The sequence below is a fragment of the Balaenoptera musculus genome, chromosome 9 (assembly GCF_009873245.2).
Source record: "Balaenoptera musculus isolate JJ_BM4_2016_0621 chromosome 9, mBalMus1.pri.v3, whole genome shotgun sequence".
Taxonomy (NCBI): Eukaryota; Metazoa; Chordata; class Mammalia; order Artiodactyla; family Balaenopteridae; genus Balaenoptera; species Balaenoptera musculus.
Genome location: NC_045793.1, coordinates 48,515,763 through 48,537,313, shown reverse-complemented (window position 1 = coordinate 48,537,313; position 21,551 = coordinate 48,515,763). Strand labels below are relative to the sequence as shown.

At 41.2% G+C, this 21,551-nt stretch overlaps 1 protein-coding gene and 1 pseudogene across 5 annotated transcripts in view; one reads left to right on the top strand and one right to left on the bottom strand.

The window, feature by feature from the left end:
• The window catches only part of CREB5 (cAMP responsive element binding protein 5), a 406,791-nt gene that overhangs the window by 362,467 nt on the left and 22,773 nt on the right, over positions 1-21,551 (top strand). The gene's annotated exons all lie outside the window — the stretch shown is intronic.
• LOC118900739 lies at positions 6,261-6,943 on the bottom strand (annotated as a pseudogene).

Here is a 21,551-nt window from a genome sequence, read left to right as displayed (position 1 = left end):
ATATAACCAGTAACTCTAGTGTAAGCACCACAAACAGAGCTTGGCACAAAGCAGCAGTTAATAAACCTTGCTTGGGTTTTCTTTAATAAGCCACTTCCTGAATGAATGATTCCTCTGAACCTGGGCAATGCTGGTCTGGACAAACTGCTGATACACGGGCAGCCCTAGGTATAAATATCCACCAAGGAATGAGAAAACAACAAAAGCAACCACCCAAATGAGTACGGGAAGGACGCCATATTATCTCTGAACATGGCCCCTGAATGGGTGATAAACACTAATGACTGTCATCACTCAGATGACTTTGTCCTGTTCTGAGCATCTTCCCACCCTCATATTTCATTACAATTGATGGGTTTTCTTGTGCACATGAAGCATTCAGGGTAAACACAGCTAGTGCGACACTCCAAGTCTTGCAGGGGTAAGAATGCGTGTCTCCACTTGCCTGCAGGGCCTGCAGGGCCTGCAAAAGACAGCTTGACACGGGCATCCTTTGGCCTTCTCACCGCCCCTGCTAACCCAGCCCTGATAAATAAGCCAGCTAATTGAATTAATAAACAACTCTTTCTTTTTTTTTTTTTTTTAAACAGCCAGCTGGCGTGCAATCAAAATGTGTGATAAATTATCTGTCACTGCTTTAACCACAGCGGGAGGGGAGTGGAAAAATTAAGCCACTTCAACCCTTTCTCGCTGCTCCCAGTCTTCCTGCTCTATTCGCTCAGCTATAGGATTTTCCCCCCGCCCTGGTGTTCTCACTTTGGCTGAGGTCCAGGACCGAGTCGCTATGGGTGGAGAAACGTATTTGGCTGCCCTTGATGATGGATCCTTAAGCCCAGGCATTGTGGGGGGAGGCAAAAATGCCGAGCCAGCCTGTGGGAAAGCGAGATTTGTCTGCTGCCCTGGCAGGGAAGGTTCGGTTATGAGCCTGTGGTTTGAGCCCACAAGATTCTCGTTAAGGGAGGGGAGTGTGATGTGGTTCACAAGCAAAGTATTGTGATGTCTGCTTTTTCTTGCCCACCTCTAATGCCAAACAGCTTTGGGGACTTTCTGGAATGAGTGCAAAGGGCTCGCCAGAGTCTTCGGGAATATAAGTGGCGACCACTTTTCACCCATTTTTGCACCTTAGCAGTTTTCTTCGGTATCTCCTTCCACTCTCTTTTCTTTGTATCCTAAGACCTGATTTCAAGTCACTCCTGTTAAAGGTATTGATGTTTAGAAGCTGGTCTTCAGGATTAAAGATTCTGTACAATTTAAGGGGACTTTTCTGTATTCATTTTTTGGCTGATCCCCAGTGCAGTTTCTCAAAGTCAAAAAAATAAACAGTCCCCTTCAGGCTAAATCCATGTGGAGCCATCATTAGGCTTTTCTGTGTCGTCTCATTTTGTCGGGGGTGGAGACCTCCTGGGGTTCACCCGAGTTGGGAAGCATCTGGATTGTATATTCACTTTAACACCGTAATTCTCTTAGAGGTGCTTTCATTTTAGGATGTTGCCTTGTGTAATAATATACAAGTCATCCGCAGGGAACGATCTGGAACTGGCAACAGATGTAGACTGGGTGAATGCAGGGGTTCTTGATCTGTTTGATTCATGGGCTTCCAAACACTTACACTTCCAAGGAACTTTTCCCAGAGGATATGTGCTTTATTGTCTATATAGAGCAAAACCTTAATCCACTACCCTTAAATGGGGCTGCGTGAAGCCAGGATAAAGTGATGGCTTTTTTTTTTTTCATCCTTCAGGAAAACAAAGCTTTTTGGGTAAACTTCATGTAATTGCTAAAGTCAGACCTTGATTATTATCAGGCAAAAAATGGGCAAAAATTTGATTATATTCTTATACTAGAATGTTTACTACAGGTCTTTTTCCTGCTTTCATTGGTATTTTCATCCCTGGCTGTGCTAGGCTTCTCTGCAGATCCAACAGCTTCTTATTGGGGATGGGGGTGGGGTGGTGGAAAGGAGAATTAAAGTAATTCTGAACCGACAATGTGAAGTATTGTGCTTCGGAAACTCCAGGACATTCACACCTCTGTGGAACAGTAACTGGCTGCCCTGAAGAATGCACTTGAACTCCATGGGACAGAATCCAAAAATTCCAACAAGGATCCTATTTAAAGGGCCATAGGAAAATCTCTGGGCAGACTTATGCATTATTTCTGGGACCTGGTCATGTGCCATTGTACCTTCCCCCTCCCCTTTCCCCCTTCTTCATCCTATACACACGTGCACACAGACACACACATCCACATACACTGACCCCATGTTTTGTTCCATTTCCTTGGTCATGAGGCAGATTCCAATGGTGTTGAGAGAGAGATGGTGATAGTTCCAAGAAGGGTATTAGTGATCCTGTCAAAAGGCTGAAGGAGGAGACAGCCAACTTGCATGAAGCTTCGTGACATGCTTCGTGAAGGATTTTACATGCCTTGTCCCCAACGCTTTCAAAGAAAACATGAGACAGAAAGTTCAAGCTTCCATTTTGCTATGACATACTCTGTTTTTATTTTACGGAAGATCTGAGAGGAGAAAAGAAGTAAGGGGAAGTTATGCAGATTTCCATATTTCCAGGCTCCCCTCTTAAAATTCTTTATAGATGGAAGGTAGGGTGTGGGTGGGAAGGAAGTCCTCCTCCCCACCCTTATTGACTAAATAAAGGTAGACTCTATCTACTAAAAAGGTTTATGAGAATGTTTATTGGAATCTCTGGATTTTGGTTAATTATTTGAAAGTAGAAGTATTAAATTCACTGTTGAATTCAGAGCCCACTATGATTAGTTTTCTGCAGACAAATAGGGTATATACCTCTTCTCCCACTACACAGGCCCAATTCCATGTGCAAACCTAAGAAGTTACTGAGAAGAGAATGTCAGGGCTGAAACTTTACATACTTCCCTTTAAGGACCTTTACGGGGTTGGAATTATTTGAAAGATAACAGAATACAATGCAATAACCATTTTAGGAGCCAGAGGGAGAAAACTGGGAGAAGTGCCCCAGCTGCCACTGGGAAAGGAGAGAACGGTTAGGCCCTTACTGACACTCCCCGATAGGTCTTGGGATCTGCCCTTGCCTCCTAGTTTGGCAGATCCTACCAGGAGCACCCGCCTCCAGCTGAGGAGATGCAGATGCCTGCCAGTTTAACAAACTCTACTCCGAGCTTCCCCCCAAGCACAGTGGCTGACACTGTCGCTGTGACTCCTGACAAGAAGTAGCCCAGCCTCAGAACACATTGCCTCAGTGCCACAGAAAATACACAGCACATGGGCTGTTAGCATTTTCAGATGTCATCTCTGTTTCTTATTTAACTTCAAGATGCAGCTGAGTTCCAGATTAGTCTCCAGGATAGCAGAGAAAGCTTGGACTGGCAGTCAGGAGGCATGGGATGTAATTCACCTTCAACCTTGAACTTGTCATGAGACCACGATAGCCTTTTAATCTTGCTGAGCCTCCGTTTTTTTAATCTGTGAAAGATATCTTGAAATATAAATAAAATGTAATCTGTGTTTTGCTCCAGGTGGGCCCCCAAACTCTTCCAGTTATTAGAGCCTATGGTTATAGAAAATAATTCTCGGTGTCGTTTATGATCACTGCCATTTGTGAGACAGAGTGAGTTCATGAATTTCATTAAGGACAGAGAGGAAATGTCACACGGAAGATACTTTGTTATTAAGTTGGATTTTGATATCAGCCCATTTTAATACCCACATCACAATGGTCTTGTGGAGTCTCCTTCAAAGTAATAAAATAAGTAACTGATTGGTAAATGGCATTGACTCCTGGTTTAGTTAACCTGGCAGTCAGATTAAGGCAGGGTTTCTCAATCTCGGCATTATTGACATTTTGGGCTAGAGAATTCTTTGTTGTGAGGGACTGTCCCATGCATTATTAAATGTTCAGCAGTATCTCTAGGCTGTACCCACTAGATGCCAGTAGCAGCTCCCCTCCAAGTTGTGACAATCAAAAATGTCTCCAGGGGCTTCCCTGGTGGTGCAGTGGTTGAGAGTCTGCCTGCCAGTGCAGGGGACACGGGTTCGAGCCCTGGTCTGGGAAGATCCCACATGCCGCGGAGCAACTGGGCCCGTGAGCCACAATTACTGAGCCTGCGCGTCTGGAGCCTGTGCTCCGGAACAAGAGAGGCCGCGATAGTGAGAGGCCCACGCACCGCGATGAAGAGTGGCCCCCGCTTGCCGCAACTAGAGATAAGCCCTCGCACAGAAACGAAGACGCAACACATCATAAATAAAAATAAATAAACAAATACTTAAAAAAAAAAAACAACCCTATCTTTAAAAAAAAAAAAAAAATGTCTCCAGATATTGCCAAGTGTCCCCCAGGGGGCAAAATCACCCTTGGTTGAGAACCACTGGATTGAGTCGTGACTAAAGGTCCCCAGTTTAGGTCAGGTTTAACTACATATATTTGATATGCTGCAATCTGAAAATGCTAGTTAGCCCCAGAACACCAGCAGTATCTATTAGGTTCAAGTTAGAACAATCTAACCTTGATCGGAAATAGCACTAGAAATAACCCATTTAGTCTACAATGTCCCAGGACCTCAGAATGATGGAATCTACTAGAATTCAATCTTTTTGGAAATGGGAAGAATTGTCTTTGTCTTTGTATAATATATCTTACTGTGCACAGGAGAAATGCTCATTAAATGTATGTTGAAAGAATGAACAACTTCCCCCAAAACACCAGGGGAGCACAGAAGGAAGAGCTGCCATGCACAGCCAGTCATTCTGGGTGATCTTTATTCTACAGGAGAAAATGAAGCAAGTGTTGGCCAGTTGGAAGGGAAGAAAGAATCTTTGGGAGGGAGGCTGCCATTACCCTAGCTGAAATGGAGCCAGGTTAAAACTCTCTTCTGATTTAAAAAAAAAAAATGTCATGGAACATTTAATGACCAGCTACAGTGCATCAGAGCCCAAGCTATATGTACGTCACCCATGCTCCCCAAGAGCATGTAAGAGTGAAAGATTCAGTTACTTTAAGTCTTCTGTATTCCTAAATTGGCATATATTTTAGTGGCGTGGGATGTGGAAATCTCATATGTGCATCTGACATGTTAATCTCCCTAAAATGGTGGCCTCACTGTTTTTCCTAATGCACTTCAAGAGAATGACCTTAAATTGCATTTGAAATGTCTCACTCAGTTGTCCTGACAACTTTCTTTTCTCAGAATAAACAGAATCCACCTGTATCTCTCACCAGAGACACGAGTACTGTATTGAGTTTGTTTTCATGTTTGATGTTTTATAGGTATTCTTTGAACCAACCTTCAAATTCAGAACAATATTAAATCTAAATTCACGAGTCATCAGGTCTGATTCATGAGATTTGTAGATTTTGGCTGATATTATTTTGTAACCATTAAGTTCTGAAATGATCAAAATTGACTTAATATGAGAAGCTTTGCCTCTTACCTGGGTAATTGTCATTTAGAAGGAAATCAACCAGGCTAGTGATCTTCCAGCCCCATCTCCACACTTCACTGTGGGTGTCTGTTTTAAAATTTGAATGGCAAGTGCTTTGGGGAAACATTACCTAATTAGCCCTGGGTGACAAATTCTCTTCTGTCATGTCCTTTTGATAATATACTTAATTGACAACTGATGTTACCGAGATCTGAATTTTATCTGAGATCAAAACTAAGCAAAGAGCAGGAGAGAGTGCTTTCGGAGGGCTTACCATCTCTGCACACGAAGAGTGTGCAAAATTAGGATTCAGAAAGAAGTGTAACTGTTATTTCAGAAGGTAGATTAATATAGTACTAAGTACCAGTGTGCTCAGCATGAATCTTGAATACACACTCCTAGAGTCCCTGATTTTTATCCTGTGATACACACTCTATAAGTGAAAAATGGAGACTAGTTTAAAAATTTTAAACCTGGGGTGATGAAAGAAAGACTTAGAAGAATGAGTACATGCTTCTTTCCATTCATTTTCCCTGTCTATATCTCCCCAGTCTTCCAAGAACACCAAGGGAGGCAGTACTGTGTAGCCAGATTGAGTAACTTAGATGTATTTTTTCTTGTTGGAATCTGATTTAAAGATTCCCCACCCTCACCCCTGGGAAAATAGTTGGGGTTGGTTGCAAAAGAGTATAATATTTACTTCTTTGTTTGTTTACAAATTGAGTTTTTAGTACATATCCCTCCTACTTCCAGCAAGGATTGTTTTTTTTGTTTTTTGTTTTTGACAAGAAAGTAGGATTTATTGGTGGGCATGAGTAAGGAGGGGACAGCAACAAGGCTTTCATTAGTGCAGCGCCCGCCGTTTGTCCAGAGGGCCACGATTAGGGATGTATTTGACCCCACAGCCATCCGGGATAAGCCGCTTTTCTGCCACCATGTTTTCAAATTCGTTGGAGTTAAACTTAGTAAATCCCCACTTCTTGGATATGTGGATCTTCTGGCGGCCAGGGAACTTGAACTTGGCCCTGCGGAGGGCCTCAATCACATGCTCCTTGTTCTGCAGCTTGGTGCGGATGGACATTGTAACTTGGCCAATGTGGACCCTGGCCACTGTGCTCTGGGGCTTTCCAAAGGCACCGCGGCCTATCAGCTCCAGCACAGGACAACATCTTGTTGATGCAGATGACATGGAAGAGGTGGAGCTGCACTCAGATGTGAAAACCATCTTTGCCACAGCTTTTCACCATGTACTTGTTGGCACAAATACAGGGAGCCTCCAGGGCTTCAGAGGAGAGCTGCTCATACTCATCCGACACACCATGTGGCCACAGAGTGGGAACTCATCCACCTTTGCCTTCTTCCGCCCCAGGTCAAAGATGCGGATCTTAGCATCAGGGACACCTCGGCAGAAGCGAGACTTTGGGTACGGCTTGTTCTTACAATACCGGTAACAGCGAGCGGGGCGGCGGCCCATGGTGACACCAGGATCTTCAATGGCGCGCCGAAGGGAAAGAGGCGCTCCCACGCCTGCACATGCCTTATATAGGCAGTCTGTCTTCACGCGTAAGAACCATGGAGTCCGGGCGAGGGCGGTTAGACGCCCTCAGCTAGAATTTTACCTGAGATCAAAACTAAGCAAAGGGCAGTGGACTGGAGAGAGTCCTTTTGGAGGGCTTATCTCTCTGCACACATGAAGAGTGTGCAGAATTAAGTCCACTCTTGCAGGAGCAGTAGTCTGTGAATGCAGATGGCCCTTCTGCTGGTCAGCTGGGCTTCCCCCACGTGAAGTCGGCAGCCTCCAATATGCTCTTCAAAGCATGATGCCATTCTGAAAGTCAGGCTGGATGCTGGGTGGAATGTGTCACAGAAACGGAAGAACAACTCCCCGTTGCTAAAGCTGCCATCACTATTTCCACTGGGCTTAGCAGTGACACGTTTGGTTAACCATTTTGTTAGCCTCCGGTAAACCACGCATGCTTTGAAAACCTTACAGAAGTGGGAAGATGTCTATATATAATATTATTCATATAAAAAACAACCCCACAAGATACAGTTCTTTCCTTAGTTGCCACACCAAATCCAGACTCTCTATAACTGGCATTTGGTGAAAAGAAGAAATCACTTGATAAACACCCTTTGGTGATTAATTTATCTGGAAACTAGGGTGGAGTGGAAGATTCTCTAAAAAAGGGAATTGAGCTTGTTTGAGTTTGGAGTCCTTTGACTCAATCTTGTATCCACTTCTCTTTTACAATGATTCTGCCTTATCATTGTATATGAATAAATACAAATATCAGAGCCCTTGGGTAGAGCATATTTTCCAACTCCAGTTGAGCTGACTTCCTTTCCTCCTCTATATCTTTTTCCCTTCCCTCTGGCCTTTTGCCTCTTTCTTGCTTTTTGCCTTTTCCACATGCTTTTTATATTATGTACCATCTTCTTCTAACTAGGCAAACTGTCAGGCTGCACCACAAAGAACAACGTCAGGTCCAAATCCCTTGTCTACACTGGCTCTCGAGCAGGTGACTTAACATTTATTTCTTCAGAGGAATTTCCTACATCTTCAGAACATGGGGGATGATCTTCATCACCTACTTCGAAGGTTTAATATCTGCAAAGAACTTTGCTCACTCTAGAAGGAAGGCACTGATTTAGGACAGGCTACTATATTATTGTCAGTCCCTGGTGAGTAGTTGCTTAGGAGAAATTTGGAGTCAGAAAAGAAATTGCTTAAGCTGGAAGAGAAGACAGTTCATGAAAATGATATCTTAAGCTTGTTAGAAGATAAATTCTTAGGACATTTTCAATGAATAAATCAACCAGAAAGCTTTCTATTTGGCGTTTTTAGAACGGTACTCAGTTGTGACAGCATGATTTAAAGAGGTGGTTCCACATTCCCCACTCCACCACCCCCATTACTTAGGTTGTAGGCAGTGAAACAGTAGAGTTAGATCTCTGGTTTATTGAACTGTACACCATGAACACAATAGAAATGAAGAGGTAAAAAGATAGCTTAGCAAGAGACTGTAATTTCACTCTTAAAAATGTGTCAAATAGTTAATGTATTCTGCTAGTCATACCTCCTGAAACAAGAAAAACTCTCCAATTAGAAAAGAGTACAGAAAACTTATTCTTCAACAGCTAGATATTAATGGAATTTTTAAAATGCGTCTGAGAATCAACATGATTTGGATACACATCAGCTCAGAAAAAAAAGTTGTTCCTCATTTCTTGGCTGGAAATGCTCTGCACTATCATCTTCTTGGGCCTAATTCAAAAGTTCTCCTTAAGCATAACTTTTTATAAACACACAAACAACCAGACTCTTCATAAATTATAAATGGCTTCTCTTGGAAATGCCTTAAATGTAGATATGCATTATAAAAAATAATTTTTTTTGCCTTAAATGTAAACATCAACCAAAAAAAAAACATCTTTTGTGTTTTGTTTTAGTTTCCCCATGCACAGCTTTATTTTCCCTGCTATGTTTTGCCTAAAAAACCAAAGATTGTGCTGTGATAGAAGCTTTTATTAATGATGGTGCTCCTTCATCCCGAGTCTCTCCCAGGTTTCTCCTGGTCCTTCCTGCTCAGTGAGAACAGGCCATTGACAAATGGCATTACTGGTTCTCGATGTGCTCAGAGCCCAGGGGCTATTGGTGGATGTACTCTTTGTGTTGTCTGAGAGCTGCTGAGTTGGGCACCATGCAGTCCAGACCACTCACAGGCAGACCGGGAACTCTTTTTTAGGAGGATGGTAGAGCCATCACAGCAGGTTGATTTGGCTATTGGTCCAGTGGCTTTGGACCACGAACACTTACAAAGCACCCCCCAAAAAACTTAAGCAGCACTTAATGATCAGAGTTTATTAAACACTCTTTCTCTTCCCCACCCCCATCCCCAGTCTTCTCCCATATCTTTGCTGACGTGCTTGGGGGGACTCAAGCAGGGATCAGATCAGAGGCAAAGGAGAGTGTGGAGAACAGAATGTAGAATGTACCATACCATTTTACCAAGAAGAAAAACAGAACTGGACATACGCCACATGTTAGTTAGGTGTGGATATCAATACCAAGGGGCAGGACAACTTATACTTCCGTACAATCTACTACCCATAGTTTAAGAGAAACACATGGAGACTTTTTACCTATCATAAGCTTGAGGCCCCCTTGGCCAGACAACAAATGTCTCCACAAGGAATGGCACACATCTTGCCATTTCCCAACAAGTGGAATAAAGCTAGAAGACGACAATATGGAACAACCGTCCTGGAGAAGCCTTGCCAACACCAGGCAGAGGTGTGTCCAGGAAGGTCCTTTTAGTCAGACATTCAGATGCAGAAGTTTGAGCATCTGAGTTACTGAGAAGTGTCCTCTGGGGATGGAGTGGGGGTGGGAGGGCAGTGCCCACTGAATACAGCTGCTCTAGGAAGGGTGTGGGTAAGCGTCTGATGGAGGACTGGTGATGGGGTGCCTGGCTTCCCCACCCAAGCAGCGCACTGCTGAGTCGTGGACCTCCCGCCTCCGACGCTGCAGTGCGGTGGCTCTTCATGATGGTCATCAAGCACACACCCAAGGACTGCTGTGCATTAAAAAGGGAGCAATTGGTATAGTTAATGTTGCCTGCTGTCCATCTTTCTTGGGATGATGGGAAGTGTAGCAGTGAGGAGAAATCCTATCCATCACTATTCATTGCATCACTTTTTTGCCCAATAATGAGGTCACCCCACTCAGGAAGGGCCCTGGGATGCACATATGGTGTCAAGTTTGCTGTGGGAACTTGAATCTGAATTTCATGACTTCTGTGCAATTAAAACCCCAAACTTAGTGTTGCATTAACATGGATTTTCCATAGTGAGTTACAAATGCAAAGTTCTATGTTTCATATGTCTTTTTCTAACATATATTACTGCCTGTGTTTCTGATTAAAAGCTCGTCCAAAATAAAATAACAAAGGATTACTTTTTTTCCAATAGAACTTTCTTCTATAAAAGCTAGAAATAAGCCCTTACCTAAAATTACCCAGGCTTGCAGGTGCTGGGTTTTGGGGGCTGTGTAGTGTTCACTAGCAAGACAAAGGGCATTATTCTCCCTGCAACCACCACCAGAAGGCATTCTTTCTGTGGAGAAAATTGTAGGCCAACGCTGTAAAGACATTCCATGGCTAGGCACCACTCCTGGAGACTTGCAGGCAGCAGGCAGGCAGGCAATCAACAAATATTTATTCTAAGGCCACTGTGTATTCAGCACCTTTAAAATTGCCAGGGAAACCATCCAGGAGCGTAAATACCTGCTAGGGCCAAGTTAGTACCCAAGGTCATTCCGTAGTGCTTAAGGAGCTCAGTAATCTGAAAGGAGCAGGGAACCCTAAAACTGTAAGATGGCAGTATCTCACCTGGGTATGGGGATATTGACAGAATAGGAAAATAAAATCCAAGAAAAGGCTCATTAACTAAAGCCGATACTTAACAGTTGCACCATCCCCATCTTTTCCTTTTACATCTCCCTTAACAGACACCCAGCTCCCATTCCCTACACACAACACACACAACACACACACACACACACACACACACACGCACTACTACTACCATTCACCATCATCATCACCTCTGCCCAGAAACTGAACCCAACTGGATGGATCAAGTCATCAGTTGTTTTTTTTTGTTTTGTTTTTTTTTTTAAATAATGAACACATTTTAAAAATAACAGGGCAAATATGCTGAGATGTGCAAATACAAGGATATTCATCACAGTGTCATCAGAGAGGGGGAAAATGGTAACAGCATGTATGGAACATCAACTGAGAATTGGGATACTCCCCTAGAGAAAATCCAACATCTATTAGGCATGACGTGAGATTTTGTGGGGGCCAGGGATATGGCGACACGGGCTTGTATGGCACACATCCTGGCCTGTGCAGAGGTGAACAGGACTCTCACCCTCTTGCATTAAGTTCTCTAATCTAGTTTTTTTGATGCAGCTGAAAAGTCACATTAGTTGTTTTGACATGTGCATCACATAGTGGTGCTTTACAAAGTCATACGAAATCCCTGCATCCTCTGTTACATATGTAACCGCCAAGCTACGTCTCCCCTGAGCTTCCATTGGACAGTACTGGTGTTTTTTGGGTTTTGTTTTTGTTTTTGTTAACCAAGCATAAGATGTTACACCGATCCCTATTAAATTTCTCATATTGGATTCCTTGATGCTAGTCTGCCAAGATCTTTTTGGATACTGGTTCATCATCCAGTGTATTTAACACTCTCTACTAGCTTTGTATCATTCACAGTTGACGGATGTGGCTTCTGCATTTTCTCTTTAGTTCTAAGCCAGCTAGGAGATGATAGAATTGTAGAAAAAGGAGGGTGCCAGTGTCTTGCAGAGGAGTCAAATTCCCTGAGACATACCGAAAACCTGGCTTAGACCTTATCCATTCTAGGGCAAAGTATCTTTTTGGCTTTTATTGTTCACGATACAGTGTTTCACTTAAGGTGACATCATAATGAATATTAGTCATTCTCAGATGAAGTCAAGAGTTTCTATTAGCACCCTGTTAAAGGATAAGAGATTCTTATTTTGCTTTATGTACTTTATTTTAAAAATATTTTTTAATTGACAAAATTCATATAATATAAAATTAGCCATTATAAATTGTACCTTTCAGTGGCATTTAGTACATTCAAAACGTTGTGCAACCATCACCTTTACCTAGTTCCAAAATATTTGCATCACCCCCAAAGGAAACCCTGTACCCATTAAGCAGTTCCTCCCCATTCTCCCCTCCCCCAGCCCCTGGCAACCACTAGTCTGTTTTCTGTCTCTGTGCATTTACCTATTCTAGATATTTTGTGTAAATGGATTCATACACTATGTGACACTTTCTGTCTGGCTTTTTCCATTTGATAATGTTTTTGAGATTCATCTATGTTTCAGCAGGTATCAGAACTTCATTCCCTTTTATGGATGAGTAATATTCCATTGTGCTTTATTTTGAATTTTAAAAATCTAAAGTAAAACAAATATATTTTAATGCTAAGAAAAAGAGGTTATTATCTCCTTTTCTTATTTTTCATCAAAATCTGATGTTAAAACTCTGCCCACAAAACAATTCCACTCTGACTAATTATTCTGTATATCCTTATGGCTTATACAGTTTCTTATTCCATTATGTATCCGCATGTCATAGAGGAGGAATTTGAAGCTCAAGGTGACCAGCCAAGGTGGTGGAGCCAGGCTTTTAAACCTAGATTTCTCACTCCAAGTCTTCTGTTCTTCTTCTGAAGTTCTCTGAAACAATGACATTTCTTTCTTTATTTTAGACATTCATACAACTCACTTCTCCAACAGATTCCTACCCCTTAGCAGCCATCATCTCAGACCCTCTCTAATGGAATAGGGAGCTCAGGATCCTGCCCTCGTTAGTTAGGTACATTAGGACATGTAGAGCCAAGTGGTTTACTTATCTAAGGACTTATTTAAAGCTGTCTTACAGTAGAATGAAGACTAACTCCTGCCCTCAGAACAGCAGTTGGTTCTGAAATTCACTAAAATGCACAGCCTCTTAAAATGCTCACCAGCCTGCTGAGTTATAAATGACAGCCCCTGAGTCAAAGAGACGCAGGTAAGCAGTATCTGAAATAGAACAATTCTATAAATGTGCGTTCATTAATTTCTTCACTTAAGAATAAATTGAAGGCTCACTCTTGCAGAACTGTAATTACTATATGATTTAGACATTAATATAAAAAAGGTGGCAGGGAAATTGCTTAAGATTTGTCTCTGGGGTTTGTTTGGCTTTCTTAACCACCTAAGTTTAACATGTCACCTAGCGCTTAGGTCTGCTTTACCTCACTTCAGAAGTTATACCGGCAAGTGGACAATGAGAGAGTGAAATCAAACACTGAATTATTTTCCTTGATTACTTTAGAATTGCTGAAGTTCCACTTTTCTGAGGTACCATCCTTATTTGTGAGATTTCCTTGCATCATTTTCCAGTGGACTAGAGTATTGATGTATAATACAATTCCTTTGTGTTTTTTAATAATTACATCATTTCTAATATCTTCAGAGTTAATACTTTTTAATGACAACATGACAAAGAGTATGAATAGTTTTCCCCCCAGACCCTATAGGATCCTCCCCTTTCCCTGGTAATCTCTTCTGCCAACCTGGTAGCCTTATTTGAAATTTTACTACCAAACCAAAATCTAAAGCAGAAGAATACTTAAACTGTGAAACCATCAGAGCTGAGTTACATTATACAAGTTTTGAAAGGAGCATATTCTATTCCAAGTGATTAAGCCGGGTGTGATTTTAATTAATTTTCTTAACAATGATTCTGAAATAAATGTGGATTTTAAGATCCACTCTGCTGTCAGAGTTATACAATCATTCTCAACAGACATCCTGAAGCCAGGATGTGACTCTGGGCATTAAAACTATTTCTGCCTTGGCTAAGTGAAGTTCAAAGTTTGTGTAACTATCCCATGGCACCGTCTCATCCCTACCTCTCTCCAACTTTGGGAAGCATTTTGGGATCCAACTGGCGACATAGTGTCATAAAATTCAGTGGATAAATAACAGTTATTTTTCGTGAATTCAGAGACTTAATTTCAGAAATCGTTGATGCCTAGAGCAAGTCAGTAATCATCGATATTGCAAGCACTCCTCCAGTGAAGGCTTCTGGAGGTGTCACACCATTGACCATTTGGACCATTCAGGAGCCTGTGTTACCACCTCAGCTGATCAACTGTGTTGTTTTGTATTCGAAAGGAAATATGAAGATGGATTTTATCTTATTTTCATATAGTCTCTTACTTGTGGTCAACTGAGCAACACTACATTTTGATGTTATCACATTCTTTTCTGGAACAAAACCCAAGAGCCGTTTTTAATTAAAACCTTTCTAGAAAGAATGCTTCAACCATCCCCACCCCCCATCCAACTGAATTTCAAATATTTGTTTAATTCGGTTTGGCTTTCAGAGTCTGTAAAGCATAAGCAATCGGCCGAGCTGAAAATGGAGGAGAAATGTTTTTACAGTTCCACAAATGTTTCTAACTGGCAAGAGTGAGTTGTTAATGGGAGATAAATTGCCTGGGGTGGGTGTGGGTGGGTGTGTCGTGCGTGTGTGCTCACGCAGGCCACATGCATGCACCCACGTGGAGGTAATGATGTTTGAGTGTACCTGGGCCTCACAGGACATGCTGTGATGCAAAACTGTGCTAAGTTGGAGAGTAAAGAGGGGCTGGGACGGGGCCACCATGGCAGCGGTCGTGCATGGTATGGGATGAGGTAGATAGCTGGTTTCTTACCAGAACTCAGAGCCTGGGCAGCGGGCCCATCCTCCCATTGGGAACAGTGAACAAGGAGCTGATAAAATACACAGACCGAATGAAAATGACCCCTATTGACTGAAACCAGCTGTGTCAGGCTTCTCGCTGTCTCTCCTGATTTGCTCTCTCAAATAAATGGATGTGGTAGAGGATGAGAGAAAGTAAACAGAATCATTTTTTCTTTCTTGCAGTCGCACCTCAGTAACAGCCCTGGTTTTTATAGCTGAAAAATATATGTTTATTTGCTCATTAATTTCCCTCTCTCTCCCTTGCCTTTTCTTGGCATTGTGTAGAATGTTATTTAAAATAAGACACAGTTCGGCTTCAAAAAGAAAAATCATTCTGCAAAATACAGCTTGGACTCATTTGCTGGTCATTTATCATCCCTAAGAGAGTGGGGTACAAATATCTTTATTTGGTATGCTTTAATGATTTATAGGGTGATGACTCTTGTTGGCACCAGGATACAGGGAAACAGCAGTCTCTTTAGGACTTTTAGAAGTGCCCCAAACTGTTTAGAAATGACATGGAGAATATTAAATGTGGCATATGCAAAACAGCTCGATAATCATTTCTCTTCACCGCCTTCCTTTCAAAGATGGGGTAGGCTGGTGCTTTGGGCGTGGACTCAACCCACAGGCCTGAGATTCTCTAAGGGGTGCTTAAAAGTCTTCATTTCCACACTCGGGTGTGTGTGTTTTCTTTCCAGTACTTCAAAAAGGCTTTGGTTTTATGTATCTCCCATTTCCTTTGGGTAGTGGGCAAATAATAATGTGCCTAACATTAGTGCCCAATAAATATTTGTTGAACGAACAGTTAAATGGAATGTTGTAAGGCTTATTAGTATTATTGTCTTGGCATGAAACCTGCAAGAATAGACTTGAGGCAATCAAGTAATTTCCCTTAACAGTACAAGCTAATTATTTGAGAGATGAAGATCTGGTGCATAGTATTTATTTATCAGGCTCAATTTGCTCCTAATTAAAGATGGAAAAGTTGTTTGTAGCATTGAAGGGATAACATAGTGACCCACTGCTAAACAGCTTTTCAATTTTCCATGCTACTCTTTCAGGGAAAATGTATCAAGATGAAGTTAATGTGCATTCCTTTTGTTTATTTGTGTCTCCTTTTTTTCTGTTATCATTTTTTTAGATTTTTATTTTTTATTTATTTATTTATTTTTGGCTGTGTGGTGTCTTAGTTGCAGCATGCGGGATCTTAGTTGAGGCATGCCTTTTGTTGCGGCGTCTGGGCTCCTCGTCGTGGTGCGTGGGCTTCTTTCTAGTTGTGGCGTGCGGGTTTTCTCTTCTCTAGTTGTGGCGCTCAGCTCCAGGGTGCATGGGCTCTGTAGTTGTGGCGCTCAGGCTCCAGAGCACGTGGGCTCTGTAGTTTGCAGCTCGCAGGCTCTAGTTGAGGCGTGCAAGCACCGTAGTTGTGGCATGCGGGCTTAGTTGCCCCGCCACACGTGGGATCCTAGTTCCCCGACTAGGGATCAAACCTGCATCCCCTGCATTGTAAGGCAGATTCTTTACCACTGGACCACCAGGGAAGTCCCTTCTGTTATCATTTTTAGAGGGCAGGCAGGGTGTGGAGCGGGGATCTCTTTTGACAGTATTTTTGTAGTCCACCTACCTGTATGACTTCTGAAGTCATTCTGCTAATGTTGGTTGTCTGATAAAATTGTCCTTTCATATGAATACCACCTGCAGTGATCCAAGATGAAAATGCTACATTCGCATCCTAAACCTCAGAAAGTTTCATTCATTCCAGAAATATGAATTCAGTGCCCAATATGTACCAGGCTCTGTGCTAAAGCTTAGAATTTAATACTGAGCAGAATCCAACATGGTTCCTGCTGTCATGAAGCTTATAATCTGGGATGGTTGGTGGGTATTAATTGAATGATCATACTAAAAATCGTAACTACAAACTGAATTTTAAAAAGAGGAATATGGTTCTACTGGGTCCATGTAACAACAGGAATTGATTTAGACCAGGAGACCAGGGAGAATTTTACTAAGGAGGATCCTGCGGCTGAGAGCTCTAGAATGTCTGAGGAAAAGGAAAGATCATGCCAGGCAAGAAGATGATCAAATGCAAAGAGTTGATGGGAAGGCCGGGCCACACTCCTCAGTGCCTATGCATATACTATATTAAGGGCTTGACCTTCATCCTCTGAACATTGGAAAGACCTAGAACGGTAATATATCTGAAAGTTAGGAAGTAGGGCTAGGGAGAACAGATACCTGGACCTTATCAGATCTGTGTTGGGGGGGGAAATATAAGTACCCATCTTCATAAATGTAACGAGAGGTGATCGTTCTAAGCTCTGGATGGTCCTTTGCTGCAGTTGAGCTGCCTGGAAATTCTCACCACCCACCCTTCCTTCTGCCAAGCTTTGGAACGAGTGTATCTGGGTCTCCACTTGTGTGCTGGACTGTGCAGCAATGGCATCTTGTCATTTTTTTCTGGGCCCTGCTCTTCTTTCTGCCTTTCCTTTTGATGATGGGGAGGTGGTATAACACAGTTTATTCCTGTTTTGGCAAAGTGTGCATGACAAGCCTTTCAGCTCTTTCTCTGCTGGCGTAGAGAACAGGCTGTGGAGGTAACTCACCTCCACCCCTCTCCAGCGGTGAGAGCTTGGGCACGTGGCTTAGTCTCTCTTTGTGCCTTGCAGGGTTGTTCTGAAGATTAGGTGAGTTAATACTTGTCAAACACAGAATGAGGAGTGGCACGTAGTGAGTGCTCAGTTGATGCCAGCAGTTATTATTAGCTATTTTTACTGATATGGCAAGGTGTCAAAGATATGTATTGTTGAAGTGAAAAAAGGCAAGATACAAAACGATATATCATAAAAAGGGCTTGCACAAACGTATTCTGATAAACGTTAAGGATATGTCTGTGGATACTTGGTGGTTATATCTGAGGAATGGGGCTTAGAAGGAAGAAGGTAAGCAGGTAGTTTTTACTTTCTCACCACATATTCTTGTAGTAGTTTTTTGTTTTTTGTTTTTTTACTATGCAGCTGTATATTTTTATAATAATGAAATTATAAAGAATAGTCTCAAAATCCATCAACAGTATTTGCTATGTCAATTTAAAAATAATGATCTCAATATATTTTTTCATAATTTTCTTCACTTTTAAGTTTGGAGATGTCACTTAGAAACTTTTCTTGGAGTAAAGAAACGTGTATCTGAAGTCCAGCAATTCATCCAATGTTCACTTCTTTTGTTTATGTTCTATTCAAATAAGAGTTTTTTTAAACCACGTGCTATTATGATCCCATTGTTATAAAATTATTCTACTTGTTCTTCTGTCTCTACATATGCACAGAGAGAGCTGTCTGGAATACTGTTCACCCACCAAACAAACAATGCATTTGGTTCATTGGTTGCTGACTTCATTGTACTTTTAAGGGTTGCTTAAATTTTTTATAATGAGCATTTTTATAAAAACAGTGAAATCATTTCTAAAAATTGTAGATGAGGAGTATCTGTTCACTTTTCTGTTTAGTAATAAACACAATATACAGCATCTAATCATTCCCAGGGATTCAGGAAGCTTAACTTTTTCAGGATGATCCAGATGCAGATCAGTAGCTTCTGTGTGGTACATGTTGCTCATGAAAGAGGTGGCAAGTGGGCTCAGTGGTTACTGCATCAGGACACAGGAAATGTATTCAATGATTATCAGATATTAACATATAGTCTGTCAAACTGCCCCCCCTTTTTTTAACAAGTGAAGGCTGTTTATATTTGACTAAAGATTTTGACGAATTGAATTGGTACTTATCAATAGTTTACTCTGACCAGCTGAGAATCATTAATATTGTACAGGGCTGGCACATGGTTGCTTTGATCATCATTTAAATACAACTCTTCCATTTCACAGTGATTACACACCACCATCATCAATCAGAAAAGAATGCAAATCAGGAGAGAACTTTGAGTCCCCTAGTAAATATTTTATGTAGCCAATGTAAGCTTGCCAACTAGAATATCATCTCTGCAGAAGATACATTTCCAAGGGGTAACTGCATTATACAGTACTCAGTACATTGTGCCCCTCAGGATATGATGATAATTGTCTGTGTACAAGAAAAAACAATTTTGAAGAAACTGCGACCAAGTTGATTGCCAACTGATTTTTTTTTTTAACATCTTTATTGGAGTATAATTGCTTTACAATGGTGTGTTAGTTTCTGCTCTATAACAAAGTGAATCAGCTATACATATACATATATCCCCATATCTCTTCCCTCTTGCGTCTCCTTCCCTGCCACCCTCCCTATCGCACCCCTCTAGGTGGTCACAAAGCACCGAGCTGATCTCCCTGTGCTATGCGGCTGCTTCCCACTAGATATCTATTTTACATTTGGTAGTGTATATATGTCCATGCCACTCTCTCACTTCGTCCCGGCTTACCCTTCTCCCTCCCCATGTCCTCAAGTCCATTCTCTACATCTGCATATTTATTCCTGTGTTGCCCCTAGGTTTTTCACAACCTTTTTTTTTTAGATTCCCTATATATGTGTTAGCATATGGTATTTTTCTCTTTCTGACTTAACTTCACTCTGTATGACAGACTCTAAGTCCTTCCACCTCACTACAAATAACTCAATTTCATTTCTTTTTATGGCTGAGTAATATTCCATTGTATATATGTGCCACATCTTCTTTATCCATTCATCTGTCAATGGACACTTAGGTTTCTTCCATGTCCTGCCTACTGTAAATAGAGCTGCAATGAACATTGTGGTACATGACTCTTTTTGAATGATGGTTTTCTCAGGGTATATGCCCAGTAGTGGGATTGCTGGGTCGTATGGTAGTTCTGTTTTTACTTTTTTAAGGAACCTCCATACTGTTCTCCATGGTGGCTGTATCAATTTACATTCCCACCAGCAGTGCAAGAGGGTTCCCTTTTCTCCACACCCTCTCCAGCATTTATTGTTTGTAGACTTTTTGATGATGGCCATTCTGACTGGTGTGAGGTGATACCTCATTGTAGTTTTGATTTGCATTTCTCTAATGATTAGTGATGTTGAGCATCCTTTCATGTGTTTGTTGGCAATCTGTATATCTTCTTTGGAGAAATGTCTATTTAGGTCTTCTGCCCATTTTTGGATTGGGTTGTTTGTTTTTTTGATATTGAGCTGCATGAGCTGCTTGTATATTTTGGAGATTAATCCTTTGTCAGTTGCTTCGTTTGCAAATATTTTCTCCCATTCTGAGGGTTGCCTTTTCATTTTATGGTTTATGGTTTCCTTTGTTGTGCAAAAGCTTTTAAGTTTCATTAGGTCCCATTTGTTTATTTTTGTTTTTAATTCCATTTCTCTAGGAGGTGGATCAAGAAGGATCTTTCTGTGATTTATGTCATAGAGTGTTCTGCCTATCTTTTCCTCTAAGAGTTTTATAGTGTCTGGCCTTATATTTAGGCCTTTAATCCATTTTGAGTTTATTTTTGTGTATGGTGTTAGGGAGTGTTCTACTTTCATCGTTTTACAGGTAGCTGTCTGGTTTTCCCAACACCACTTATTGAAGAAGCTGTCTTTTCTCCATTGTATATTCTTGCCTCCTTTATCAAAGATAAGGTGACCATATGTGCATGGGTTTATCTCTGGGCTTTCTATCCTGTTCCACTGAGCTATATTTCTGTTTTTGTGCCAGTACCATACTGTCTTGATTACTGTATCTTTGTAGTATAGTCTGAATTCAGGGAGCCTGATTCCTCCAGCTCCGTTTTTCTTTCTCAAGATTGCTTTGGCTATTTGGGGTCTTTTGTGTTTCCATACAAATTGTGAAATTTTTTGTTCTAGTTCTGTGAAAAATGCCTTTGGTAGTTTGATAGGGATTGCATTGAATCTGTTGATTGCTTTGGGTAGTACAGTCATTTTCACAATGTTGATTCTTGCAATCCAAGAACATGGTATATCTCTCCATCTGTTTGCATCTCTTTAATTTCTTTTATCAATGTCTTATAGTTTTCTGCATACAGGTCTTTTGTCTCCTTAGGTAGGCTTATTCCTAGGTATTTTATTCTTTTTGTTGCAGTGGTAAATGGCAGTGTTTCCTTAATTTCTCTTTCAGACTTTTCATCATTAGTGTATAAGAATGCAAGAGATTTCTGTGCATTAATTTTGTATCCTGCTGCTTTACCAAATTCATTGATTAGCTCTAGTAGTTTTCTGGTGGCATCTTTAGGATTCTCTAGGTATAGTATCATGTCATCTGCAAACAGTGACAGTTTTACTTCTTTTCCTATTTGGATTCCTTTTATTTCTTTTTGTTCTCTGATTGCTGTGGCTAAAACTTCCAAAACTATGTTGAATAATAGTGGTGAGAGTGAGCAATCTTGTCCTGCTCCTGATCTTAGTGGAAATGATTTCAGTTTTTCACCATTGAGAACGATGTTGGCTGTGGGTTTGTCATATATGGCCTTTATTATGTTGAGGTAAGTTCCCTCTATGCCTACTTTCTGGAGAGTTTCTATCATAAATGGGTGTTGAATTTTGTCAAAAGCTTTTTCTCCATCTATTGAGATGATCATATGCTTTTTCTCCTTCAATTTGTTAATATGGTATATCACATTGATTGATTTGTGTATATTGAAGAATGCTTGCATTCCTGGGATAAACCCTACTTGATCATGGTGTATGATCCTTTTAATGTGCTGCTGGATTCTGTTTGCTAGTATTTTGTTGAGGATTTTTGCATCTGTGTTCATCAGTGATATTGGCCTGTAGTTTTCTTTCTTTGTGACATCTTTGTCTGGTTTTGGTATCAGAGTGACGGTG